At 58.8% G+C, this 26,756-nt stretch overlaps 3 long non-coding RNA genes across 3 annotated transcripts; all 3 read left to right on the forward strand.

Annotated features, from left to right (window-relative positions):
- The first annotated feature begins 1,037 nt into the window (after positions 1-1,037).
- Positions 1,038-10,449, forward strand: LOC131839629 (uncharacterized). The gene is made up of 4 exons (XR_009357019.1): positions 1,038-1,793; positions 2,007-2,168; positions 8,291-8,356; positions 9,526-10,449. It is a non-coding gene; the product is annotated as an uncharacterized LOC131839629 (long non-coding RNA).
- A 232-nt stretch (positions 10,450-10,681) lies between these two features.
- On the forward strand, positions 10,682-15,233 carry LOC131839628 (uncharacterized). The gene is made up of 3 exons (XR_009357018.1): positions 10,682-12,757; positions 13,016-13,245; positions 14,453-15,233. It is a non-coding gene; the product is annotated as an uncharacterized LOC131839628 (long non-coding RNA).
- Positions 15,234-18,543: 3,310 nt separating this feature from the next.
- LOC131839630 (uncharacterized) lies at positions 18,544-21,316 on the forward strand. Its single transcript, XR_009357020.1, has 4 exons — positions 18,544-19,200; positions 20,067-20,110; positions 20,202-20,347; positions 21,046-21,316. It is a non-coding gene; the product is annotated as an uncharacterized LOC131839630 (long non-coding RNA).
- The last annotated feature ends 5,440 nt before the right edge of the window (positions 21,317-26,756 follow it).

The raw sequence follows: 26,756 nt of genomic DNA on the forward strand, positions 1-26,756 counted from the left end.
GGCGCGGGTGCCGAGGAGGGGGCCCGCGGCGCGAGGTGGGGGTCCCAAGGAGGGGACCCCCGGGAGCTGCAGGGAGTGCGGGGCCGAAGAGGGGCCAGCTAGCGGGGGGAGACAAGAGGGTCGGCGTGGGACCCGGGAGGGGGCTGGGGGCGCGGGGACAGGGAGGGGGAGGGGCGAGCGGCCCTGCAGGGCAGTGGGCGGGACCCGGGCCGCGCGGACCCCGGGTGCTGTTCCGGGATGGTCCCGAGGGCGCAGGCCCAGGAGTAGGGGGGTCTCCCCTCGCCGCTGGCCTTGGGGTCCGGGTCACAGTTTTCAGGCGGGGCTGAAGCTCAATAATGCCTCCTTGGTGGGGCCTAATGACAGGTGGGGTTGAAATGGCCGGTCTTCCAGGGGCTCAGAAGTGGTGCCTGGGCCGCCTGGACAGGCCTGGCCCTCCGGGTGGGCGCGGGACACCTGAGCCAATCCGGAGGTGGCCCCGATGGGCGGCTTGATGTCCTCCCCAGAGCTGGGCTGGCCCTGCCTTCCTCTCACACGTAAGCTCCCAGGCCTGGACAGGCACCCATGGGAGGTCCGAGCCCTGTTTGTCCCCCCACCCCCAGACTCCCACAGGCTTCTGTTTATAGGCCAGGAGGGCAGGTGCCACCCTCCCCACATTCCTGAGGGGACCAGTTTCAGGCACTGGGGACTCAGCAGGGATGGGCTGGAGCAAGCACCTGAGGTAGGCGGTCTGGGTGCAGGCCCCCTGTGCCCTGCGCACCCAGGCTGAGGATAGCTTGCCCCTGAAGAGGCGCGTCCTGCTGACCGGGCTGCCAGCGTCTGCTGACCGGGCTGCCAGCATCTGATGTCCTTCACTGCTCACCCGAGTACATGTCCGACCTGGGTTGGGGCTGCAGAGGGTCCCAGAGCCCCCGCAGCCCCTGCCCCAGGCACTCAGGCCAGCCTGCGAGGGGAGGGGGCCTGCAACCTGCAACCAAGGAAGGCTTGCTGGGGAAGGAGGTCTTTCTCCTAGGGGCCTGGGGTAAAGTGGGGGTTGGGGGGGACACAGGGAGCTGAACCCTCCCCTCCTGAGTCGACCCAAGGAGAGGGAGGTGTTATTCTGACCCCTGTGCCCCGGATTCTTTTCCTCCTCAGAGGCCCAGCTCAGCCACATGGGGGGCCTTCCCTGACCTCCAAGCTAGAAGGACCATGGCAGCCCTCTCTGGCCCTGCCCTCAGAGCATGTCTGCCCCTCCCCACCCAGCTCCAGAGGGCAGGGATCGGTCGATCCTGTAGTTCTTGCACTGAAAACAGTCCGAGTGCAGGGTGAGCACGCCAGCGTTTGGTCCATGACGCATCAGTCCCCGATTTATCAATGAAGAAGTTGCAGCTCAGGGAAGCCGAGAAACTTGTCTACAGGCAAGGGGCTCAGAAGTGACCGGAGTCTGACTGCAGGGGCGCAGTCAGCCATCTGCCTCCCCCTCAGCTCTCTCTGCCCAGCCTTGCTTCTCCGCGGCTCCCCTGGTGGGACGCTTCCCTGCAGACGGCAGGAGGGCGGGCCTCCTGTCTGTGCTTGGCACTGGGTAGCCGCAAATGCAGGCCTTACCCTGCCAGCTCCCTGTGATTCATTCCTCACTGGGAGCCCAGCCCCTGTTCAGGCCAGGTGCAGGGAGAGCAGGAGAGGGCAGAAGGCCGTGGGTGAGTCGGAGCCCTGCCCTTGGGCAAGCCGTCCCTGATCTCCAGCCCAGTGGGGTGGACGAAGGAAGGCCTGCCCTGCCTCCCTCCCACGGCTGCTGCTCTGAGGTTCTGCAAGTGTGGGTATGAAACTTCTGTGGAAGTCTTGCGCCAGCGCCGGCAGGGGGCTGGTGTCAGCGGGGCATCCGAGGGGGAGGATGGCAGGAAAGTGTGGGTGGGCAGGCAGGGCTGCAGAAATGCTCGCCTCCCTGCCCGGGCCACCTCCTGTGGCTTCCCTGGGCTGGGCTCCCTCTGCCCCTCCCAGCTTATTCATCTAGAGCCTTTAATGCCACACAGCAGCTCATAAAGGCTGGAGCCAAAGTGGGAACCCAGAGAGGACGCGGACCCCACCTATGCGGGGGGAAACCAGAGCATCCACCCAGAGCACCGAGGAAGCCCTGCGGAAGGAGCTCAAGTGTGGCTGCTCCCTGAGGCAGTGCCTTCAGAGAGGTGACTAAGGTAGAATGAGGACAGGTGGGCGGGCCGTAACCGGATCAGACCGGTGTGCTTAGAGAGGAATTGTGGACGCACAGACCCCGGAGAGGGTCAAGTCTATGAAGAGGCAGTGAGAGGGTGGCCATCTCCAAGCCAAGGCGGGAGTCCCCAGCGGGAAACCAGCATGCCAGCGCCTTGACCTTGTACTTCTCGCCTCCAGATTAAAGCTGAGAAAATAAGTCTCTTGTTTAAGCCCCACCCCGTCCGTGGTGGTTTGCAGCCCCAGTGGAGTGATACAGTGACCTTCCACATTGGCGGTGGGGGTGGGGGAGCGGGCTGTAGCTCCGGGCCTAGCGGAGGAGGAGTCTGGCCAGTGCAGGACCCCTCACTTACACTCTGGGAGAAGGAAATGAAATGCAGGCATTGGGGCGGGGATGTCAGACCCTATGTGAGCAGAGCACCGGGGGCCAGAGCGGCTGCCAGGCCCCTGCTGTGTGTCAAGCGCTGTTGGGGGCCTCCGGGGCCCGTTGTGAAGGCGACCAGCGGCACAGCCCCCGGCTCCTGTGATGGCCGCCTGGTTGTCTAGCTCACCTCTGTGCTGGCAGCCGGGCCTTTCCGGTGCTGGGCCTGGGCCATGATCCCTTTCCCTAAGGCCGGCCTGGGAAACCTCCACTCGGCTTCTCCTTCACCCCACATCCCTCCTTTAAGGCCACCAGGTTTGCAGGCAGCTCGCCCCGTGACACTTGCACTCAGGCTTCCCTCGTGCGGCCCCGTCCCACCCGGGCTGCGGCAGAACAGTGTCAGTAGCCCAGCCTGGCCCCAGCCCGGTGTGTGCACAGCTGGCCCCAGCCGTCTCCAGGGGCTAGACATGCCCGGGATGCCGGCGAGGCCAGAGGGCATGGATTCAGCCAGCGGCCCGAAGCTTGAGTTGGCCTGATGCTGCCCTGCCCCTGTCCATGGCTGCTGTGCAGGCTTGGGCTGCAGCCCGAATCTGGCCAGCTTGTCTCGGCCAGACATCCTGCCCAGCAGGGGCCCACACCCACTCCCCTAGCCAGAGATACTACCGTGCCCCATAGCATTGCCACCAACGCCCACAAAGATTCCGCCCATTCCGGGTCATCCATGCCTGAGATCTGCTGACCCCTCTTGGCCACCAGCAGGGCCCAGGCACCAGCCACACCTTCCAGCACCTCAGTGGCCTCCAACCCACTTTGCCTGTGTCCCGGGAGCTCCTGGACTCGTTTGCTGGGATAGCCACCTGCTTATCTCTCCAAGCTTCCTTTGCCTGAAGTCAGTCAGGCCCCCGACCTGACGTCAGCACACTGCTGGGTGGGGTGAGGAGACACCTCTCCCCAGACACGCTGGCTCCCAGGAATGCGGCCCCTGCCCTCCACCGTGGAGGGGCCTTCCAACTGCAGCCTGTCCAGGCTGATTGCTCTGAGGACGTGTCCTAGGCCCAAAGCAGCTCAAACATTTAGACACGCTGAGAATTTACAAAGCACCTTGCATTGCATGTGGGACCCGGACAATAGTTGTTGGGAATGGGAGACATTTACCCTCTTTCGCAGATGGAGAGACTGAGACCCACCAGACTAACCTGACCTGTTCAAGTTCTAAGTAGAGGGTGGCTGTTGCGGTGGCACGCTGGCGTGGGAGAGGCTGAGATGTGAGAACAGAAGACCCGCAGAAGCCGCAGCCCGTGCCCTTCCTCTGCGCAAACTCGCCCTGGGCACTGTGGTGGGGCCAGTCTGTTCCATCCCGGGCCGGGATAGAGGTGCCAGTGGGCAGTGGCCGCAGGGCGGATCTAAGCTGAAGGACTGATGAAGGGGGCGCAGCCAAAAATAACACCAGACGTGGTGGGGGACCAGGGCTGCTTGCACACCTGGGAGCTGTGCGGAGTGTTGCACCGAGGGGGAAGGCTCCCAAGGCCAGGACTGGGCTTGGTCTGGATCCCGCGGACTCTGCAGGCCTGCTGGGGTGACAGCCCTGATGGGTGGGTGCCTGTCACCGAGCTAGCTGTAGCTCATTTCTTGCTCGAGGTGATTGATACCGCTCTGAAAGCGAGGGGACAGTCCCCGCGAGCTTTGGAACCAGGGTCAGGGGCTTCTAGGTGCCCGCCGGGGACTAGGGAAGGAAAGAGGGCCGGGGGGCCCTGAAGACCACCCTTGCGCCACTTGGACATGCTGCTGTGATGGGGAGCAGACTAGTTTGCTGCCCCCGGCAGGGACTGTTGTTTCCATAGCAGACCCTCCCACGGGATAGCCTGGCTCCTGTGGGGTGAAGTCTGGGTCAGTTCAGGCTGGGAGATCCCGCCTCCTCACCCCTGCCGCTGGAGGGAATCTGGACAGCCAGGTGGGCTGAGAGTCCGCTAAGGTGGTTGTTGTGCGGGGGAGAGTGTGGGATCTGGCAGAGGGTAGTGGCGGGGGGGGGGGGCAGGAGGCCGGGGCTCGAGGGGAGCTAAGGCACTGGCAGGACAGCTTCCTTCCCCAGGTGAGCTTGTCTCCCCTGGGATCCTTGGTCAAGTGTCCCCTTCTGCCCGGTGCAGTGTGGCCTCAGTTCCTTTTAGGGGGTGGGGCTGCTCCCTGTCCAGCCTTGCCGCCGTGGATGCCCTGGGAAGGCCCCCACCTGGTGACATCTGTGACCCAGCATGGAGCCCTGGTCAGCTGGAGGGGGGGTTGGGGTGGGGGAAACTTGACCCTATGCCCAGGACTTCGAGGCCACAGTGGAAGCCGCACGCTGTGATTTTCAGAGGGACAAGCAGAGGGAGGTAGCGCCGTCAGCATGCTTGGCTGCTTACATGCGAGGTCTGTGACAGATCGGAGACGGGAGTGAGGGGGCCGGGATCTGAGTGGCACGGGGGCACCGCTCCGGCAGCAGGTGGGCCTGGGGAGCAGAGGGGGCGGCGTGCGGCCGCGTCAGGAGCCTGGTGCCCCACAGCAGAAGGAGAAACGGGCCTCGGACAGCCCCACAGACGTGCAACCAACACTTTCTGGAGGAAAGAGGATCTCAAACATGAGGAGCAAACAGACAGGATCTGTGCTCCATCCGGAAGTTTTGCCGCACAAACAGCCTAGAACGGAGTCCCCAGACAGAAACAAAACAGACCCCAAAAAGAAAGGGAGAAAAGGAACAGAAAGAAAAAAAATCGTGGAAACATGGCGAGTCGCAAGCTGATCTTGGAGAACTGCTGATGTCCGCTGGTGTGGAAACAACGCAACCCCCCTAACATGTTTGCAGGGCAGTGAGGGGCCAGTCCGGGAGCCCAAGACACGGTCTGTGCACAGGGCAGTGAGGGGCCGATCCGGGGAGCCCAAGACACGGTCTGTGCATAGGCGCTGAGGCCAGCCCCTCGGAGTCCGTGTGGACAACAACCAGCAGAGGAGGAAGTTAGGAGCTTGGACTTTGGGCGTGGGAGTGTCTGTGATGAGGGAGCAGGAGGCTGGCTGAGGACAAAGCAGAAGCTGGCACCTTGCACCCCCTCTCCACCCGCTCCCCCCGTAATACGTGTGACATTCCTCAGGCACCCCTGACTGCCCTAAAAGAAAAACAAATAGTTAACTTGCAGAGGTCTCAATCCTGCAAGACAGGAGTCTCCCTTGGTTTACCAATGTCCTAGAGATTTACAACAAAGAAGCTATTTTAACAATAGCACAATTTCCAGAGGCAAATACCTCAGTTACTCAAGCCCTAAATAAAGTTAAATTTCTTCTAAACCCAAATCTCACTAACAAGGAAACTTGATAGGAAAAATGTAAAACTTTATCTCTAGATCTCCAAGATAGTGTGAGAATCATTCCCAAGCATATGGCCCACTGATATACATCTAAAGGGTCTCACAAGAAGATTTTTACTACTAGTAATAAATAACCTTTCTCCCAATAATAGCTAGCCCCTCAAGGTCCTGGAGACCTTGCTTCCAAGATTCCTTAGAGACTAACATCACCCCCTTTGTTCTCACCTACCCAACTCCTGTGTATATGATCAGCCACTCCTCAGGATAACGGGGCAGCGGCTCTTCCTGCCCACGGGTCCTGTCCCCGTGCTTTAATAAACCACCATTTTGCACCAAAGATGAGGTCTCAAGAATTCCTTTTTGGTCATTGGCTCCGGACCTCACCCCACCGAACCTCACCTAGGTTCTCGAACTTCATCTCTGGACCCCAGAACAGTGCTGACAGTGTCTGCTCAGGACACTTCCTTACGGCTGGGGAAACTGAGGCCAGAGGGGGACAGCAGCCTCCGAGGAGGTGCTGGAATGGCTCATGCTTGACGAGCCCTACTGTGTGCCTGGACTCCCAACCCCGAAAGCAGAGCCAACAAGGAAAGGAGGCATATGGCCCACTGATATACATCTAAAGGGTCTCACAAGAAGATTTTTACTACTAGTAATAAATAACCTTTCTCCCAATAATAGCTAGCCCCTCAAGGTCCTGGAGACCTTGCTTCCAAGATTCCTTAGAGACTAACATCACCCCCTTTGTTCTCACCTACCCAACTCCTGTGTATATGATCAGCCACTCCTCAGGATAACGGGGCAGCGGCTCTTCCTGCCCACGGGTCCTGTCCCCGTGCTTTAATAAACCACCATTTTGCACCAAAGATGAGGTCTCAAGAATTCCTTTTTGGTCATTGGCTCCGGACCTCACCCCACCGAACCTCACCTAGGTTCTCGAACTTCATCTCTGGACCCCAGAACAGTGCTGACAGTGTCTGCTCAGGACACTTCCTTACGGCTGGGGAAACTGAGGCCAGAGGGGGACAGCAGCCTCCGAGGAGGTGCTGGAATGGCTCATGCTTGACGAGCCCTACTGTGTGCCTGGACTCCCAACCCCGAAAGCAGAGCCAACAAGGAAAGGAGGAACGTTCTGCCAGGCTCTGTGGGCACCTGGCCTGACTCGGGGTCGGGAAGGCTGTCCAGAAGAAGGGCATGGAGCTGAGATCCCGGAGAAGCATAGGGGACACTGGCATTCGGAAAGGGCAGGGGCCATTCAGTCAGTAATGACAGTCGTGACAGGAGGGCAGAGCTCAGCCAGGAGACCTAGCTCATGCTGCAGCAACAGCTGCCTACCCTTCACCGGCACCTTACTCTGTGTCAGGAAGAGAGCAAGCTAGCTGTTCCCATTTGGCAGAGGAAGGTGTTGAGGCCCAGAGGGGCGGTCTCCTCCGGGACCTGGGCTCTGAGCCCTGTTGCCTGAGCTCAGACATGCACATCTGCTGTTTTTATGCACAGGCTCCTGCACCAAGGGTGGGGCCAAGGGCTGGCTGCCCGGAAAGGGGCTACCTAGGCATATTGATTATTTTATTTTATTTTAAGATTTTATTTATTTATTTTACAGATAGAGATCGTAGGTAGGCAGAGAGGCAGGCAGAGAGAGAGGGGAAGCAGGCTCCCCGCTGAGCAGAGAGCCCAACTCGGGGCTCGATCCCAGGACCCTGAGATCATGACCCGAGCCAAAGGCAGAGGCTCTAACCCACCAAGCCACCCCGCCGTCCCCATATTGATTATTTTAAAGAAAAGTTACTTGAGAGCCAGCCTGGGCAAGATCACTCAGACCCTCCTCCATGCCCGGAAAGCAGGAAATTAATCTCCCACGGGAAAGAAACCATCCTAGTACCAGGAGGTGGAGACATCCTTATCACCAGAGATAAGACATCCAGGGCTGGAGGGTGCCTGGGGCGCTCGGTCGTTAAGTATCTGCTCAGGTCATGATCCCGGGGTCCTGGGATCGAGCCCCACATGGGGCTCCCTGCTTAGCAAGAGGCCTGCTTCTCCCTCTCCCACTCCCCCTGCTTGTGTTCTCTCTCTCTCTGTCAAATAAATAAATAAAATTTTAAAAGAAAAGAAAAGAAAGAGAAGTCCAGGGCTGAGAAGGCTGTCTTCACAACGCTCATTACTTTTCAGTAATTTACTGCCCCAGCCCAAATTCTGTTTGAATTCTGTACCAGTCGAAGCTCCCAAAGTGATACTTTCTTTGTCCTATCAATATCTCCCAGATTTAGGTCTCTGTCTGAAAAGCATAAAAACCGCCTGCCTTGGTCATTTCTTCAGTCGGTCACAATTTCCTTTTTGGGCTGCTGTGTGCATGTAATAAGACTTTGTTTTTTGTTTTTCCTGTTAATCTCTTTCCTGTAAATTTCATTCTTAGTGCCCTAGAAGACCTTGAAGGCAGAGGAAGAATTTTTCCCTTCTTACATCAGAAACCAAAGTGATGGTAAGATCTTTTTTATTATGGAAACATTCAAGGAATCCTCAACAACCACAAAAAGATAAACAAGAACCCTTTTAAGCCATTTCTCAGATGCCCTAATAGTCCCAGCGCTCTGGGGCTTTGCTCACGTGGAGGTGAGAGGAAGCTGTCCCACTGGGGCGGTTGCCTGCCAGGTTGCTTGCGGGGTTGCTTGCCTGGCTGCCTCTCCCAGGAGAAGGGACAAAGGACCTTGGCAGACAGTCCAGCGATAGGGAAATTTACAAGGCCTGTATCTTATCTCCAAAGCTCCTTACAGGAAATTGCTGTGGTCTAGGAGCTGAGGTTAAAAATTGCATCTGGACCCGTGAGGAGAGTCATTCCATAGCCCAGGAAGCGCAGCCTGTTCCAACAAAATTCCTGGAACCAGTTGATCTCCGGGCTTCCACGGAGCAGCTAATGGGATCCATTTTAGATGGAAATCCAGATTGCATTCAAATCCTTCCCCTCTGGCCTCAGGGCTCTTCTTACCCACCTCCCTCCTCTCTGCTCCTAGTTCCTGCTGCACAGTCACATCCTCCTCTTGGTATTTCGTGGAGAGCCAAGCTTTGAATGTGCTGGCTTGTTACTCCAAACGTTCTCCCCCACCCTCAACCTTCCGCTGGCTGCGTGGTCCCGACCTCCCTTGGCTCCTGTCTCTGCTTAGATGTCAAGTGAGAGCCACAGCAGGAGGCACAGTCTTTGGGGAACGACTCCAGAAAATGGGTTGGGGGCCTGGGAAGAGCCAAGGCAGGGCCGGCCAGTCCTCCCTGTGAGTGGCTCTCCACCTGTGGGATTCGAGGAGCCCATGCATTGGGCCGAGCCTGGCCCAGCAGGAGGCTGCTGGAGAGAAGGTGGTTGGGGAGGCTGTGGGGGTGGGGAAGGGTCTGGGTTAAGCCAAGTGACAGGTGACAGGAGCCCAGAAAAAGCTGCTGCTCCGTGGTGGCTGCACTGAGCCAGGGCCACGCGCCCAACCTGCTGCCGCCGTCAGCCCCTTGCCAAGCGGTAGGTCACACACCACACGCTTCCCTCCTTGAGGGCATGCGGTTCCCTGGTCATCGGGGGCTCACCAGCATCACCGTCAGGGCATGGTCATCACCGCCCTTCCCTCCCTCCTCAGCCCCCAGCAGCCCCCGGTCTACCTTCTGTCCTCACAGAATTGCCTCTTCTGGACGTTTCCCATGGATGGAATCACGCAACGTGGGGGCTTTTGTGACTGTTCCCTTCCCCTTGCGTCAGGCTTTCAAGAATCATCCCTGTGGGAGTGCGCGTGGGGGCCCCTCCTTGGCACGGGCGAATGGCACCTGCTGCCGTCAGCCGGACCACGCGGGATGCCAGCCGTCAGCAGGTGCTGGACACTGGGGTGTTGGCACTCTCTGGCTGCCGCGAACCTCCGTGTGCAAGGTTTTGTGGGGACCCGCTGCCAGTGCCGTCGGGTACGTGCCCAGGAGTGCCGTTCCTGGGTTACAGACTAACTCTCCGAACGGTTTGGGGAGCCTCCCCGCTGTTCTCCCCAGCGGCGGTCCCACTTAGAGGTCCCCACCCCGAGCAGGGCTGGGGGGGTCCCCATCTCTGCACGTCCTGGCCGGCGCCTGTCCTCGCCTGTCTTTCGGAGTACGGCCCCCCTGGTGCGCGCGAGGGTCTGTCTCCGCGAGGCTCAGCCCGGCTTTATCCGTAGTCAAGCTGACGGGCTGGTCGGGTTTGGCTTCCTGGGTCTCGTCTCTCACTTGGTTCTGAATGTGGGAAGAGTGTTCCTTACTAGCCTCCCGAATCCCAACCACTGCCTCTGTGTCTCCTCTGCCTAGAACCAGCCCTAATCATCCCTGGCGCCCACTGTCCCAGTCCAGGCTTCTGCTTCTGCCCCTGGAGACCCGTGTCCGTCCCTTCCCTTTCCCGCTCGTGAGCGAGTTCCTCAAGGGCAGACACCCCAACAAAGGGCATATCCAGAGGGGCCGGCTGGGTGAATCACTGGGCTTTCCGGTGCTTGATCGATTAGTGATGTCTGCCACGGACAGGGGAGGGTGCACACAGGCAGGAGCTGAGCTGGGACAGCTCTCCAGAAAGCTCCCGGTCCGGAGTCTGACGGTGGGCTCTGCAGAACAGCTTTCGCGAGACCACAGCCCCCATGGCAAAACGGAGACCTAAAACAGCCACTCCATGGAGAATCACGGCCGAGAGAAGTCAAACCTGTATCCTGTACCCACCACAGAGATTTGCCAATGGCCGGGGGCCTGAGAGAAGCAGCTCCGTGTTGTTAGGATGTGAGTCAGAACCGCCGTGGATGACCGCGACACGGCCCCTGGGATGCTGCAACAGGACGTTGGGGAGTAACAGGGGTTGGTGTGACGTGGAGAGACGGACCCCTCGTGCATTGCTGGGGGGGTGGGTCGGGGAGGCAAAATGGAGCAGCTGCTGAGAAACAGCTTGGCAGCCCCTCAAAACGGCAGTAAACATGGAGCAGGCCTGTGACTTGAAGGCCCAGCCAGGGTCTGCAGCCCACGCTCCAAGGTGTGGCCTCCCCTGACCGCCGGAACCGCCCTGACCTTTCTCCCCACTCAGAGCCACCAATGACCCCGTTGGCCGGGAACGTGCCCCACAGAGCAGGCCCCCGGGACCACCTGCCTGTCCTGGGTGTCCAGCTCCTCCCACATCCTGGCCAGGCTTTCCAGTTCACGTGGACAGTCACCCTCAGCTGGCCTGACCCACGTTTCCCGGCCTCCCCCAGGCACGGCCTGGGCCGCTGGGCTCGCCTCAGGCAGCACGGGGTGGGTGACCTCATTTAGGCCTGGAGCGGAACTAGAACAGGCTGCGCCAATTAGCAGCTGCACGTGAGCGGGGGCCAGCCGATCGGCCTCAGCCTCCCTGCACTTTTGTGGGTCATGGAAAATTCCACACCAAACGTTCTTCCATGGGTAGGCGGAGTCCTGGGGGTGCCCTGCCCCTGAGGACATGCCCAGTTTTGCCTCTTGCTTGCCCATGACCCAAGGCTGAGGGCGTGCGGAGGCGGGGGCACACGGCCCCCAGAGATCCCGATTCGGTGGGGTTGGGGGCGAGGACCTGCAGTCCACACTCTCCCCGGCCGATCAGGTGGTAGGAGGTCCTTACCCTGCCCAGCGAGGCACAGTGGGGTCCTGCCTTGCCCTGTCCCACCCAGGGTCAGGAGTCCGGGCACTGGACTGCTCTGTACCTGGGCTTGGGGGCCTCCGATCACTGTCCCAGCCCCAGAGGCCATCTGGCACCCGGCTGCCTGCACGGGGCCTGGCCTAGAGCCGGCGACATGTCTCTGCTGCTGTGAGCCAGTGTCCCTGAGCCGCACAGGTGACTGGTGTGAGGGGAGCCCTGGCTGGGTGCTGAGGGCTGTCTTCTGGCCCAGGGCTGCTCTGGGGGCCAGCCAGGTGACCGGGGGCCATTCCCCTGGCCTTGCCGGGCCCTAATTCCCTTGAAAGCATGCAAGGAGGTGCAGGAAGCCAGATGGTCACTCAGGGTCTTTCCTGCTGACACTGGGGCCCCGAATATACTTTTTTAATTTATCCCAAACCACCCCTCTCCCCTTTAAAAAGAAGTGTGGTCTCAGTGGTCAGGGCCCAGACAGCTGGGCTTCCCTGTGGGCAAGTGCTTCGGAAGGTCAGGAAGCAGAGTGGGCCTTCTGGGAATCGCCCCTCTGATCTTCTGCCCTGTAGCCCCCGCAGAACCCGAGAACCAGGGGTAAGGGCCTGAGAGAGACCCCACCCCTTCGTTAGCACCGCTCCCCCTTCTGAGGAGCTGTACCTCTGCCTCTATCCTCTGTCCTACCTCCCCCATGGGGGTGGCCTCCTCTTGGGGCGGAGGAGCAGTAGCCCCCGCCAGCTTGGGAGTCCGGGGCTAGGGCTCAGCCCAGCTCAGCCTTAGATAGAGCGCTCACTTCCGGGCCTCAGCTTGCCCGTCGGCAAAATAGCTGTGCGGAGGAGAGGGCTCCGGGACGCTGGCCGCTCAGGTAGCTGTGAGGTTCCCGGCCTTTGCCTGCTCTTTTCTCCGTAAACCTTGTGACGTCCCTGGAAGCAGAAAGCGAGCAGGAAGGGCAAAGTCTCTGGGTGCACAGAGCCTGCTTTGTCTCCTGCTTAAACTGCAGGAAAAAAAAAAAATCACCCTTTCATTACCGTCTTCTTCCAATAAGGAAACGGGCGGAAGCCAGCATGACCATGAGTCACAGTGTGAATCCAGATCCTCGGGGGGACATTTAAAGGATGCTCTGTTACCAGGCTGCCCCTTCCCCCACCCCCATCGCCACTGGCAGCAAAGGGCCTCTGAGTCGGGGTCTGTTGGTGCTGCCGACAGCAGGTGCAGGCATCCAGAAGAACCTGTGAGATCCTTGGAGGACTGGTTACCACCCCCGTTTCACAGATGTGGAAGGTGAGGCCCAGGGAGAGGCCGGCTGAGCTGGGTTCCACGGAGTTGGGCTTGCCTGACCCCAGCCAGCTCTCTGGCCGGCTCTGGTGTCGTTCCCGGGTTACAGTGAGTGATGATACCATACCTGGGACACGGGGGAATGCGCGGAAGAGGAGGGGACATGGGCCCTGGGCGACCTGTGCGGTGCTTCGGTCCCTGACACACCCCCAGCCCCTCGTCCCCATGGGTATGATGACTCAGGCCCACTGTCTGTTCCCACAGCCCAGCTGTGCTCAGGCAGGACGCCAGGCCGCTCAGACACCAGGTGTGGCCGAGGCGGGCGGCCGTGGAGGAGCGTCTGGGGTCAGTGGTTGACAGGAGCGAGCGAGGAAAGAAGGAAGCCAGCAGGGCAGGACGGACGAGGCTCGCTCCTGGCCCGGAGCCCGAAATCCCCAGGGGCCACTGCTGCTGCTGGACGTGGGGTTCCAGCCGGGCTCTGACGGCTCGCAGGAGTGAGTGACCCCCGAGGCTGAGAGCCCACAGGGAAGCCCCCGTTCAGCCACCAGTCCCACACCAGCAGCTTCTCGGGGCTTCAGAGGAGAGCAGGCGAAGTGCCCCACCTCCTTCCTCCCGCGCTCTCTCCCTGGGTCCAGGCCGGGTGGGGTGGGAGCCTGTCGCCTACCAGAAACCCCCGCAGCCTGAGCCGAGGGGCCAGGTTGCAGGTGCAGCCCGCTCTACGCCAGGAGCGAGGCAGGGGAGGCGTCTCGGCAGCAGCTTCGGGGCCCGGGGGCTGTTGCTGGCCCTGCCTGCTGGCAGCATGCCTGGCATCATGGACCCCCACCAGGGACCCTATTCGTGCCTGCTTGGCTGGCCTGGGTTTCCGCCTCTGCCGGCAGCACCTCCTGCACGCAGCTTGACGTTCAAGGCCTGGGGGTGGGGGTGGGGGGGGTGGTCCCGGTCTCGGGCTCCCTGGCTGTCCCTGTGTCTGGGGCACAGGGCGGGCTACCAGACCCAGGAAGACCTGGAGGATTTGGGCACGGGTGTCCCCAGGCCGGGCTCCCACAGGACTTCTGGGACTCCACCCAGGCATCTCCTTTCAAGTGCAGCGGCCCCACTTCCAGCAAACCTTCTGCCTTCTTCTATTCTGGCCTCTGCTCTTCTTGGCCGGACGGTGGCCCAGACCTTCGCTCCGCGCCATCTAGAGGTCACGGGTGGAAGCTGCAGCGAGGGACTCGCCTCCCACAGAGCCTTTGCTCCCCAGCGTCTGGGAGGATCCAGATCCTGAAGGCCCGGGGGGTGGGGGTGGGGGGGGTGGGGGGGGTAGGGGCAGGAGACGTGGGACCACAGGGCTGAAGGTGTGGAGGGGGCGGGACGTGGGAAGCTAGGCGAGAGCCGAGCCGAGAGGGACTGAGTGTGCCGTAGGAGGTTGACCGGGAAGTTCCCGCACTGAGATTCTCCCGGCTGTTGCCTGAGTCTGTCCCCTGAGGTCCTGCCTGTGCCTGGGCACACACAGTGATGGAGGGGCCGAGGCATTGCCAAAGTCCCTGGGATGGGGCCCGAGGGTCAGTTGACAGCAGTTCTGCCCCGGGTCTTGGTCCCTTGAGCAGGGGGCGTCTTCAGATACATTACCAGGGAGCCTAACCTCCCCAGAAGGGCTGTCCCCCGTCCCCCCGCCGTGTCTCAGAGAGATGCGGCTGAGCAGCTACTGTCCTGTTTCAGAAGAGTCAGCCGCATCTACAGGTCATTTTGGAAGGAGGAGGAGGACCAGGGGTGGCCGGTCCCCACAGCGTGCCCGCGCACCTGTCACAAAGCCGGCGGATAAACATCAGATTCTGGAATTTGATTTTAGTGCAGTTCACTGAGCTTCCGGGCTATAAAGAACAAGTAACTTGGACTAGTGTTCTGTGGTGCACCTAGCATGACCAGAGCGTGTTTCGTGCCTGTGCTGAGGCATCGCCTTGCTCTCCGGCGGCCGCAGTCCCTGCCCTTCTGACTGCTTTTCTTCCCTGTGCACCTGAGCCCATCGAAGTTTCTGGACTGTAATGTTCGCCCCAACCCTGGAACCAGGAGGAAACGTTTACTCGCTGACCGTCTTAGAGGAAGCACGGGCAGGTTGTCCCCGTTTGCAAATACACTTTCTGCACTGAGAACTTTGTCACCTTCAATTCAAGGCAGCAAGCAGGCTAGAGCAGATCCAATGTACCAGGCTGGGCATAGCCTCTGTGTGGGGAATGAGGGTTTGGGGAATGGCGTGCCAGACGGTACCCTTTCCCGAGAGATGCTGAACAGGTCTAAGTGTAACACCTTTCCCATTTGCTGGAAAACCCGTCTTGCATGGAGCAATCCCACCGAGCAGGCCTGGTGGGGGGCAGGGGAGGCATTTTGTATTTTAGAAGGAAAGAGGTGGCAGTTACTTACTGGCAGTAGAACATGATGTAGAAATAAAGAGCAGTTTGTAGCAGAAGTTTTCTAACTTTATTTCCCATGTCTATTGGTAAAAAAAATTTTTGAAGACAAATCTGTACATATTTATTTATGAATTATGTACATGGACCTCTATCAGTTCATATTCTAAATGTGAGCAAATTTAATTTCTTTCCTTCTTTGCTGGGAAGGTGAGTAGAAAGGGCAGCATGGCTTTCTTTTCCCTCCACCCCCAAGGACTGAGCTGTGACCACTGCTTTACAGTGGGTCTGACATGCCCGGGTCTCAGAGCCCACCCTGGCTGAGGCTGTCTGGGGTTGGCCCCATACCTGCCTCCCGGTGGGCTGCCACAGTTCCCAGGACGGCCACCGCAGGAGTGATGGGCCTCTGCGTGGGTAAGGGACAGGGGGGGGCTCCAGCACGGCCAGGTCTGGGCTGTTCTCCTGTCCCTCATCTGCTGCCCCTTTCTCCACGCATAGGGAACGTGGCCCCAACCTTCCCCAGCTCATGTCTTGCAGCGTCTCCCATGGGAAAGGGGCCGATTACTGCCTGTCATGCCAAAACCTGCACACCCAGTGGTGCAGGACGACACTGGCCCCACAGCAGGGTGTCCAGAGAACAATCTGGGAGCTCCAGGACGAGTCACCGGGCAGGAGGTGTCAAAGCGGTTCCTGCAGTGCACACCTGCCCTGACCTCTCTCGTCCCTGAAGTCCAGCGGTCATTCCCAGGTTCATCAGGCAACGCCTTCCGTGATCTCTGCCTTCTTAGTTTTCTTTATAATAAAAACATTTTAACTTATTTGATAAGTTTAAAAAAAAAAAAGACAAACTATCAGAAATAAGGAGAGATTCTCTGACGGGGCAGGGCTGCATACGAAGCAGAAATACTCAAACTCTGTCCACAGCAAATACACAGGAAACACAGCGAGGAGTGTCCGAAGAAACGGTGGCTGGGGTCAGTAAGAGGGAATTTTACTGGAGTGACGCAGATCACATGCTACATGTGGAAGTTAAGCCTGGAAAGATTTCTGGAAGTTTCTTAACATACAAAATATTTCCAAACAAACAGCCTCCTGCTATCCTTCCATCCGGAGGCAGCCAGCGGGAGCGCGTCGGCGTCTTCCGAGTGAGGCTGTCCTCCTTGGCCGAGCGATTGCTTTGGGTTAGCAGGTGATCTGAGTCTAAGGTGGGCCGGAGGGTCCCCTCCTCACTCGGAGAGAAGCTCTGGGAAGCGAGACTCCCACTGTCCCGCGGAGGGGAGAGCGGGCAGGCCCTGTGACTAGGCAGTCTGGGGGACAAGGTCTCCGCCTGGAGGGGCACAGAATTGAGACCCATGCAGAGAAGCACGTCTGCGCCGGGGCTGCAGCCGTGTCCAAGCCTTCCTCCCACGCGGACTCCCCAAGCACCCACCGCATCCAGCCCCGTAGTTGTTTAAATCAGCTGAATTACGCTTTCTTCATCCCGGGGCACTGTAACTGACGCGATGCCCTTCCAGAATTTTTCTTCCGGGTCTGCAGGTAAGACTTCTTCCAACAAAGGTTGCCACCTGCCTTTTCCACTTAGCCGTCCACTTTTCTCCATAAAAAGGAAGTGCAGATGCACGTCTTTGTTTCTAAAGGCTGCACTCACCCTGTGACATGGGGGTCTCACACCTCGCGTCGGGGTTTCCTCACTCTCCTGTTCAGACGGCTGCCGGCTCCCCGCCGTTGGCAGCTCGGTGAACCCCATGGGCACGGACCTTGGCTCTCTCGCCCCACTGTTTCTTAGGATGATTCCTCTGGAGGCAATTGCAGGGTCGAGGCACACGTGTGTTCAGGGCTCTAGATGCTTCTGGTCACACGGAGCCGCCCATATGGGACCCTCCTTTTCGCTCCCGCTGCCTGTTTTCCTCTTCGTTGGTCTGTCTGTAAGGGGCGTGTTCTTGATTTTTTTAATTTGTAAAAATTGCCAAAGTCCATTGTGATTTGTTCACTTGGCTCTTGCCTTGCCTCTTAAATGTGTCCCGTGGTCGGTTCCCTCAAAACATTTAAAAAATGCACTTAATCTTTTAAATTGGACTATTTCTGCACGCCTGGGCGGCTCAGTTGGTTGGGCGTCTGCCTTCGGCTCAGGTCCTGATCCTGGAGTCCCAGGATGGAGTCCTGCATCGGGCTCCCTGCTCGGCGGGAGTCTACGTCTCCTGCTGACCTTTCTCCTCTCATGTTCTCTCTCTCGTTCTCTCTCTCGCTCAAATAAATGGATAGAATCTTAAAAATATGAAATTGGACTGTTTCCTATTGGGGACTTTTACTTCCTTATTTATTTATTTATTATTATTATTATTTTATTTTTTTCTAGTAGACACCACGAGCAGCCTGGAGCCTGACACTGGGCTTGAACTCACGACCCTGAGACCAAGACCTGAGGCGAGATCGAGAGTCTGGGATGCCCACTGGACCGAGCCGTCCAGACCCCCTTCTACGTCCATATTGGTGAGATTTCCATATATTCACACTGTGCCAGGCATCGTATGTATATTTTGTCCAGTCAAAAAATGTTGACAAATAAGTCAGCACTTTTAGGCCATTAAATCAATCAGTGTGTCAACACGGCTCCCACCTTGGGCGTGTAATAACCACTGGGGCCCCAGCATCCACCCACTCCTCCCTTGTTGGGTAGCAGCCACAGTATTTGGAAAGATGGGCTCCCATCATCCCTTATGCTCCCGTACACCAGTGTGGCCTTTCCTGGCCACGGTGATTGGTTCAGGGGTGGGCACATGGTCCAGGTGGCCCACAGAAGCACCCTGGAACCTCAAGGGGGCCATTGTCCTGTTCCAGCCCCTCTCCAGACTCCCACTCACCTTTGGGCTTGCTCAGCTGTGAAAACCGAGAAATTCCCTTTACAGCGTAAGCCCAGGCACGTGGGAGGCTCAGTCGGTTGAGTGTCTGCCTTCAGCTTGGGTCATGATCCCAAGGTCCTGGGATCGAGTCCCACATTGGGTTTCTCCCTCTGCCTCTCTCTCTGTGTCTCTCATGAGTAAATAAATAAAATTAAAAACAATTTATAGCATAAGCCCATCTAAGCTGGATTTTCTATTTCCTGCAACTGCCAATATCCTAACTCATGCAGAGTTCTGTACTAGGAAGTGGGATGTGTCTGGGGGCAGACCCTGAATTCTGTAAAGGGCCAAGTTGAGTGAGGGGCAGGGGCAGGAAGGAGAGCTCCGTCACTCACGGGGGAAAACTGGGAACTTTTGCTAGATGTCATGAAAGATCATAGTCGGTTGAATAATGGTCTCCAAATATCTTTGCATTCCCCACCCCCCCGGACCCTGAGAGTGTTACTTCATATGGAGCTTGCGGACGTGATTAATTTGAGAGCCTGGAGAGGGAGCGGTGGTGCTCCGTGATCTGAGCGGGTCCTTGTGAGAAGGGTCTGGGAGGAACTGGAGTGGGAAGAGGTAGAGGCTGGAGGTTTCCAGATGCAGGCAGAGGCCACAAGCCAGGGACCGTCGGTGCCTGCCAGAAGCTGGGGAGGCAAGGAAGCATCTAGAAGGAAGGCATCCCTGTCCACGCCCTGAGTTTAGTCCTTCTGTGACCCTGTATTTGGACTTTCTGAGCTCCAGAACTGCAGGAAACAAGCTGAGCTGTTTTCAGCACTTTAGCTGGCGGTCATCGGCCTCGGCAGCCCTGGGAGACCCGTACAAACAGGACTGTCTCCTCTGCACTCAGGGGCGTGGGCTATCTGGGATGTCAGCCGGAGCCCGCACAGCCTGTAGCTGGGGTGGCTCGCTCCGCAAACTCCTGAGAGACACATCGAGGCATCACAGGCCTGAAACTGGCCTATCCAAATGCAGAGAAGCCTGAACAATTAACTTGGCTGAGAAGAGATCCTTTCTGCCTCTCCCGGATGGCCGAGGGTCAAGAAAACCAAGACTTCACTTCAAGCCAAGCTGATGAGAACTGAGCGGGCAGGCTGGTGGGTTAGCAGGGAAATCTTGGGGTGGAGGCTGACAGGACTTCCAGCCCAGCCCCGGGCCTGTCTCAAGCAGCTCCTCAGAGGTAAGCCTCTGGGCAAGAGGGTCTGCCCTCTCTTGTGCGGTGCTTCTGGGGATGCAGTCTGCAGCCCAGTGCCTGGGCCTGGTACTTCACCAGGGCAGCCTTTGTTTCCCAGACCCCCATCGTGGGGACCACCAGATGATGGTTGGATGGGGTGTTCAGGCCAAATCCCATGGCCTCCTGCTGGGACACAGAAGTTTCTGGTTTGAATTCTCCCCATTGGCAAGAGTTTTGGTTTTGGATGCCAGTCCTTGGAACTGACCAGAGGTGGATGGACAGAAGTCGACTAAGATTTTAGGGCATCTGTATTGCTCTGGGTCATTATGAATGCGAATTTGTTTGCTTTTTTCCTCTTCAAGGCAGGAGTTAGTGCTCAGCAGAAAACTCAGTCTGAGGTCTCTTGGCCACAAGAGGCTATGTGGGACCCCGGCAGAGAGAGGATCCCACCCCGCAGACGCGCAGGCCTCCCTCAGACTAAGCAGGCTCCCTGGGTGGGGGGTGGGGTGGGGGGGCTGCCTCCAGCTGGGGTCGGGTGGGGGGGGCTGCCTCCAGCTGGGGTGGGGTGGGGGGGCTGCCTCCAGCTGGGGTGGGGTGGGGGGGCTGCCTCCAGCTGGGGTGGGGTGGGGGGTTGCCTCCAGCTGGGGTGGGGTGGGGGGGCTGCCTCCAGCTGGGGTGGGGTGGGGGGGCTGCCTCCAGCTGGGGTGGGGTGGGGGGGGCTGCCTCCAGCTGTCTGTGAAGGCGAAGGACAGAGAAGCCCGGGGTGGCGGGATAGGGTGCTGTGTGAGGACTCGGTGGGCTGGGCACTTCCCCCTTCCTTCTTCCGGTCAGTGGTCTCATTTGGCTCCTGTCTCCTGTCTCTGCTCCCACAGAGGCAGCTGGGGGCCTTTTCCCCCTGGTGTCTGGGGTGGCCAAGGTAGGTGTGCTGCAGGGGTGTGGGCGGCGGTGGGGAGCCGTGGGCGTGGGACTGGGAGTCAGGAGTGGAGGCTCTGTTTTCTGAGTTCTAGGTGACGCCCTGGGAGCCTTCCCGGTGCCTCTGGCGTCTCCCACCCGCCGATCGGCCGCCTCCCTGCAAACAGCAGCCTGAATTCCTAGCTGAGACCTTTTGCTCCGATGGGAAGTGACCTATCCTCCGCCCCGAGGGGAAGTTCTAGTGAGTCCAAGCCAGCGGCCGCTTCTCCCTGGTGACCGGTCTCTCCTTCAGGGCCGGACTCAGTTCCGCCTCCTAAGGAACTGCCTGCGGGCTGCCCTTCCTGGATAAAACAGGACTTGGGGGGAGAGGTCATTTTTTCTTTTTCTCCTTGGGCCTCCTTCCCTCCCCGTCTAGCTGGGACACTGGCGTGAGCACGTGGCAGAGGAGCTGGGACACCATCTTGTGACCGTGAGGCCGCAAGCCTGAGCTCGGTTGTAGTAGTCTCGTCTGAGCCAGTGGATTTGAGGAAAGGCCCCTGGAGGAGGTTTCTTGGGTGATTTCATGTGTCAGCTTGACAGACTGGCCATGGTGTGCCAGGAGTAACTCCGTCCGGGTGTATCTGCATTGTGTTCCCGGGTGAAATTTGAGTTCGAACTGGCAGACTCGGAGAAAAAGGGGAAAGTGGCCGGCCCTCCCCAGCACGCGTGGGCCTCAGGCCTGAATACGGGGATGGAGGGAGGGAGGGGGAGGAGGAGGAACTTGTCCTGTTCCTGCCTGGCGGCTTGGGCTGGGATTAAGCTCACCTTCCCCGGCCGGCTCTCCCTCCTTCTGGCTTGCAGGCACTGGGTGGTGGGACTTCTCAGCCTCTGTATCCGCGGGAACCGATTCCTTATAACATATTTCCATATACACGCCCCGCCTTGCTTCTGTTTCCCCAGGAAGCCCTGACTAGCACATACACGGCTATCCCAAGGGTGCCCTTGGGAGCCGTGCCTGTGAGCGAGTGAGGGACTCGGGGCAGGATGCGACGAGCGGAGGTTGGACTCCACGCGGCACGATAACCTTGTCCGATCCGTCCCGCCTGGAGAGCCCAGAGCTGGGACAGCCCTTCCGGGGTGGCATGAGGTGAGAACAGGGGGCTAGGTCCTTGTCTCCCCACACCGGCCAGTTACAGGGCCCGGGCTGGCCTGGCGGTGAGGCAGCCCCCTTGGACGCAGGACAGATGGTTCCCAGAGAGCCCGGGCTGGGCATGGGCAGCACCAGCCCTCCCTGAGGTGGGGACTGGGTACCTGGGTGCTGGGGGAGTGCGCACCTCAGAGTCCCCTACAGCACCGAGTGACTCAGCCAACAGAACATCCCACCAGCTGCCTGCCTCTGGCCTTTTTGTGGATTTAAAGCGCTCTAGTCCAACGCCCTGTTATTCCCCATTGAAGGCATCATCCAAGCTAGGCCTTTGACCTTGGGGCGCGCTGGTGAGTTGGAGAGAAGGGAGACAGAGGACACAGCCTGAGCCATGAAACAGGTGGGGAGGGACACGACTCAGTGCTCCCAAGCCTCACCCCGGCAGCAGCGGATTCCACACGTCCACATCCCTGCGGTGGAGGCTGACACTGCCCGTCTTTCCTCACTGGTTTCAGAGGTGGGAGCTGATGGCACACCCTGTGAGGCTGGGACACACTGCTGTTGTCCACCGATACCCCGCCCGCCATTCTTCAGTAGCAGAACCCAGCAGTCCCAGCTGGGAGCGGACACCCGGCCAGATTACACTCGCTGGCATCCCCTGTGCGTAGGCTAGTCACGGGGGATGTGCGTGGAGGCAGTAGGACCCAGTGATTCACGGACATGTGCCCTGTGTGTGGGTTTCAGGGAGTCTGATCCAGCCTCCAGGCTCTGTGCAAACTCGTGTTGGTCCAGGGGCCCCACTTACAGCAAAGGAGGTGGTAGCGGTGAGCCTGTGGCAGGGGGACACGTGGGCCCTCCCACATACATTGCATTGCCCAGAAGCTGCTGCCAGACAGAGCAATGACACTTCCTTTCAGCTCAGAGTTGATAGTCCCTGAATCAGGGCGCTCTATGTGCCCGTGACCCCTTTAAGTAAAGACATGGGTGTGGGAAGTAGGGGGAGGGACGCAGGACCGGATCCGCTTTTGTTTGCCATTCTCACAATCGTGTCCTCTTCTAGAGGTCCCGAGCCCCAGAGGGGGAATGCTGCCAGAAAAGGATGTGGTAAGAGTCTGATTCAATGTCGAGTCACGGCTCCTCGGGCCAGCAGACTAGCCAGGTGAAGAAAGAGGTCTCTCTGCGGCCACCAGGGGAGGTAGGGGCGCTACTGCCCAGTGGGGCCAGAGGAGAACATGTCTGGCACCTACACGAACTGGCCTTTCTGCCCAATTTTGATGGCATGTGGACAAGTACGGCAGCTGTGGGCTGAAAGGGGTGTGAGGATCGAGGGTCCGAAGCCTCTAGGACGACAGTCTGGGTCACCCCACCAGGTAGCTCGTCCAGAATCTGCAAGAGATTCCCTCTGCAGAGGGAGTCTGCAGTGGGTATGGGCAGAGGAATAGGAAGTGGGCGGGGCACAGAGTGATTGACCGATGTGGCTCCAAGATTATGTCAACCCTCCTCTTGTAAGTTTCCACAAAAGGAAGCAGGCAGCAACCTGGAGATGCTCTTCCAATGGTGACCCCTGTGACACTCGGGGGTCTGAGTGGTGCCAAGGTGGACTGCAGTCACCACTACGGTGTGCTGTCCAGGTTCACCCCGAGGACGGAGGCTTTCATTTCCTCTGTGGCCGGGAGTGCTGGCTGCTGATGGCTCAGAGAAGTCCCTCATGGAGCTGCCCACAGCTGCATGCTCCCCTGCCCCCTGCCGCCAAGGGGCAGCCCTGCAATGACTGGTTTGTGTACAGTGCAAAGGCCCCACACTCTGGTCCCAATTCAGGATATCTCTGCAGGGCCCGGGGCCCCTTACCGTTCAACCTCTCGTCCCTAGGAAGCCACCCACATGCAAGCATCTGTCTCTTGGGGGAACCCGACCTACATCACTTGCAGCTGTGGCAAAGACTCACCTGTTACCCAGCACTCTAAACTTTTGTCTGCCTGCTGCAGCGGCAATGCTCCCTCTCCCCGGAACCACTCCTTGCATTTTGTTCTATCACCCCCACTTGCCTTAAACTACAGTCACAGATCTTATCGATCGCCCCAACCCCTCCATGCCTCTTAGTGAACACTGCTCATTCAGTGTCTCATCCTTTTCCAAGAGTGTGGTCACAGACACAGCAGTAAGAGCTCTGTACTAGTCATGGGCTGTCACACATTATATACATGGGAGAAACCATAAGTAATATAACAATAGTGGCATGTACTCCCTCTGCCACCAGAAATAAAGCATAACAATAAAACTGAAGCCTCTTGAATTCCTTACTTACTGATCAAAGTCCCACCAGAGGCGACCCCTCTCCTGAATTTAGTGTTTAGCATTTTTTTAACTCTAAAAAATGGAATTAAATAGCACACGTATTCATACTCAACTTTTTCACTTAATATTGTGACATTCATTTGTGTTGATACATGGAACTAATTTATTCATTTCGTTACCATACAGCCTCCTATAGCATAAGTATGTATCATTTTGTCAATTCTCTCATAGATGACTTTATAACCCTCCCTTGCCGGCTGTAGCAGCATGTTGCTGTTAATGTTCCTGTCTTTGCACACTTGGGCAAGTTATTCTAAGGTACACACCAAGAGTAGAATTGCTGGGCTGTAGAGTATATGCATTCTTAACTACTAGAAATGGCTAGATGGCTGTTGAGAATCACTAAATCAACTTGTACTCCCACCAGCAGTGAATCAGTTCATTCTGCACTGCTCACAAATCCACATCCTTGTCAATTTTGGCATGGACAGATTTTTTAAGTTTTAGCCCATCTGTTACGTGTGAAACGGCATTTCTTGCATTTAATTTTCATTAGCTTAAATCTTAGTGAAAGTAAGCTTCTTGTATTTGCTGCTCAAAGATTATTTGTTGGGGCACCTGGGGGCTCAGTCAGTTAAGCATTTGCCTTTGGCTCAGGTCATGATCCTGGGGTCCTGGGATTGAGCCCTGTGTTGGGTGCCTAGCTCAGTGGGGCTTCTCCTTCTCCTCCTCTCCCAGTCTCATGGTCTTTCTCTTTCTCAAATGAATAAATTTTCAGTAATTATTTTTTGCAAGGGGTGCCTGGGTGATTTGGTCTGTTGAGCTTCTGACTCTTTGGTTCAGGTCATGATCTCTGGTCATGGGTTTGAGCCCTGTGTTGGGCTCTGCACTCAGCCAGGAGCCTGCTTCTCCCTCCCACCCCCGCCACCTGCCTCCATCCCCCATGCGCTCTCTCAAATAAAGAAATACATCTTTAAAAATTACGTGTTGCACACATGAATACCAAAGGCTCCGAGTCAGTCATTCTGGTTCTTGCATCTTTCCTGCTTAATGCCTGCAGACATCCCATTCCTAGACTCTAGATCTGCTATGCTTTGGTCTCTACACCTTGGCCTCTACTAAATGCTCTGTTCACATCCTAACCCTACCATGCCCCCTGGCCAAAATCCATTTCTGGGATGGTCTCTTCTTGGCTTTCTGCTTTATGTTGCTCACGATGCGGACGTCTTCCTGTGACTTTGCCCTGGCAGGTCCTCCCATCCCTTATCTGGAGACGAATCTGTCCTCTAACTTCATGCTTGGCTGAAGCCTTACATCTGTGACCTCGGCGCAATTCATCCTAAACCTATTATAAATGGAGGCTGCAAACAGGCTGACCCCTTGCTCTCCTGCTTCCGTCATTGGCACTACTAACCCTTTGCTCAGTGGGTCCTGAAGCCTTCATCAGTTTTGGTGTCAGTCTTGCTCCTTCCCCCAGGAGACACGAGGCAGGAAAGCATCCTCAAGCCATAGGGACAACCGATCTAAGATGCTATAATTGCATCCAGCCGGTCGCGGACTATGTCCATTTTTTCTCTGTGAACTCTACTTCTATCATCTTTGTCCTGCTGTCACCTCACTGATTCTTGGAACGAGCCAGAAGCGCTGCGGAGAACTCCTTAGCTCCCCTGTGACGTCTATAGGGGACCCAGGAGTCTGTTCGGAGCCAGTCTCTGAGGAGGATTTCTGAGGACTCGGGGCTATACATTGGGAAGAGATCCCTGGGGCCTTTCTGAGCTTCAGGAGAAGAGAATCCCAGGAGACTGCCTGAGCCGCGTCAGCGAGTCCCTGAGGATCCACCGACACTTCATCGGAAGATCTCTGGTGATTCCCCGAGGTCATGTGAGGACAGGATCCTGGAAGAATTCATCAGGCCATGCAGCAAAGGAGCCCTGAGGGCCTACCGAGTGTGTGTCAGTTGGGGGATCACCAAGGATCCATTGAGATCACCCCAGGAAGATTCCTGGTTTCTATGGAGACAAAAGGGGCTGCCCGGAGAGTTCCCACGGTTGTCATTCATCCACCCAACACTCAGAGGCGGGAGACCTGGGCCGCGCCCCGCACGGTCTCCCAGGCTACTGCCGCGGCGTCCGTGTTGCAGGGTGGATGCGAGGCGCTGTGCGAAGGGCACAGACCTGGTGTCCCAGAGGTGAGCGCCATTCCGCTGTTCCAGGAGGGGCAGGCTCTGGGGCGGCCGGCATGGGGCCGCGGCCGGCCTGTAGAGCTCCTGGCGCCGAAGCTCGCAACCGGCAAGAGCGACGTCAGGAGGCGTCGGAAAGCAGACGGAATCCGATTTGTTCCGCGGGAGAACCGGCGGCCGTGGGCCAAGGGGCTCCCACGAGCGGAACTGCAGGCGGCCCTGACCCCGGCCGGCCGCGGCGCTCGGACCCCGGTCTGCGACCCAGAGAAATCAGTGCGCGCGGCGCGGGTCACCCCCGTCCTCCGGCGCCGTGTCCAGTCGCAGCAAACGAACCTGGCAGTGACCTCGGCGGGCGTGTGAGCCCAGCGCACCCAGCACCGCGCCGGCCGCCACCAGCGCGGACGGCGTCGCCCTCTTTCAAACCATCTTACTTACTGACCAGACCCCAGGCAGGCCGAGGGGCGGGCGGGGGACCCGACTCCCGCTGGGCAGGGGCCCGACGCGGGGCTCGACCCCGGGACCCTGCGATCCGGACCCGGGCCGGAGGCAGAGGCCTGGGCCGTGCCCCGCGCCCCGCAGCCGTCTGCGTTCCTGGGATTCGGAGCGCGCGCGAGCGGGCCCCGGCGCGGGGGCCCCGGCGGGCGGCGGGCGGCGGCGGCGAAGCAGGCCCCGGCCGAGCAGGGCGCCCCGCGCGGGCCCGACGCCGGCTCCGCGGTCCCGAGCCCAGGCCGAGGCCGACCGACCGACCGACCGACCGGGACCGACCGACCGACCGGGCCGCCGCCGCCGCCGCCGCACCGGCGCGGACCCCTCCGCCCTCACGGGCTCCGCCCCGCCGCCCCCTGCACGGCCCCGGGCGCCCCTCCCGCCGCCTCGCCGAGCAGCGGAGCACGGAGCCGGGCGTGGGCCCCCGTCAGCCGCCGAGACCCCGAGCCCAGCCGCCCCGGCCGCAGCCACCCCCCGCCTCCCGCGCGTCGCCCTCTAACTGCGTCAGCGCCCGCGCCGTGCGTCGGGCGCGCCGGGGACGGAGGCGGGACTTCCGGACGCGCGTAG

Source organism: Mustela lutreola, chromosome 8, assembly GCF_030435805.1.
Source record: "Mustela lutreola isolate mMusLut2 chromosome 8, mMusLut2.pri, whole genome shotgun sequence".
Lineage (NCBI taxonomy): Eukaryota > Metazoa > Chordata > Mammalia > Carnivora > Mustelidae > Mustela > Mustela lutreola.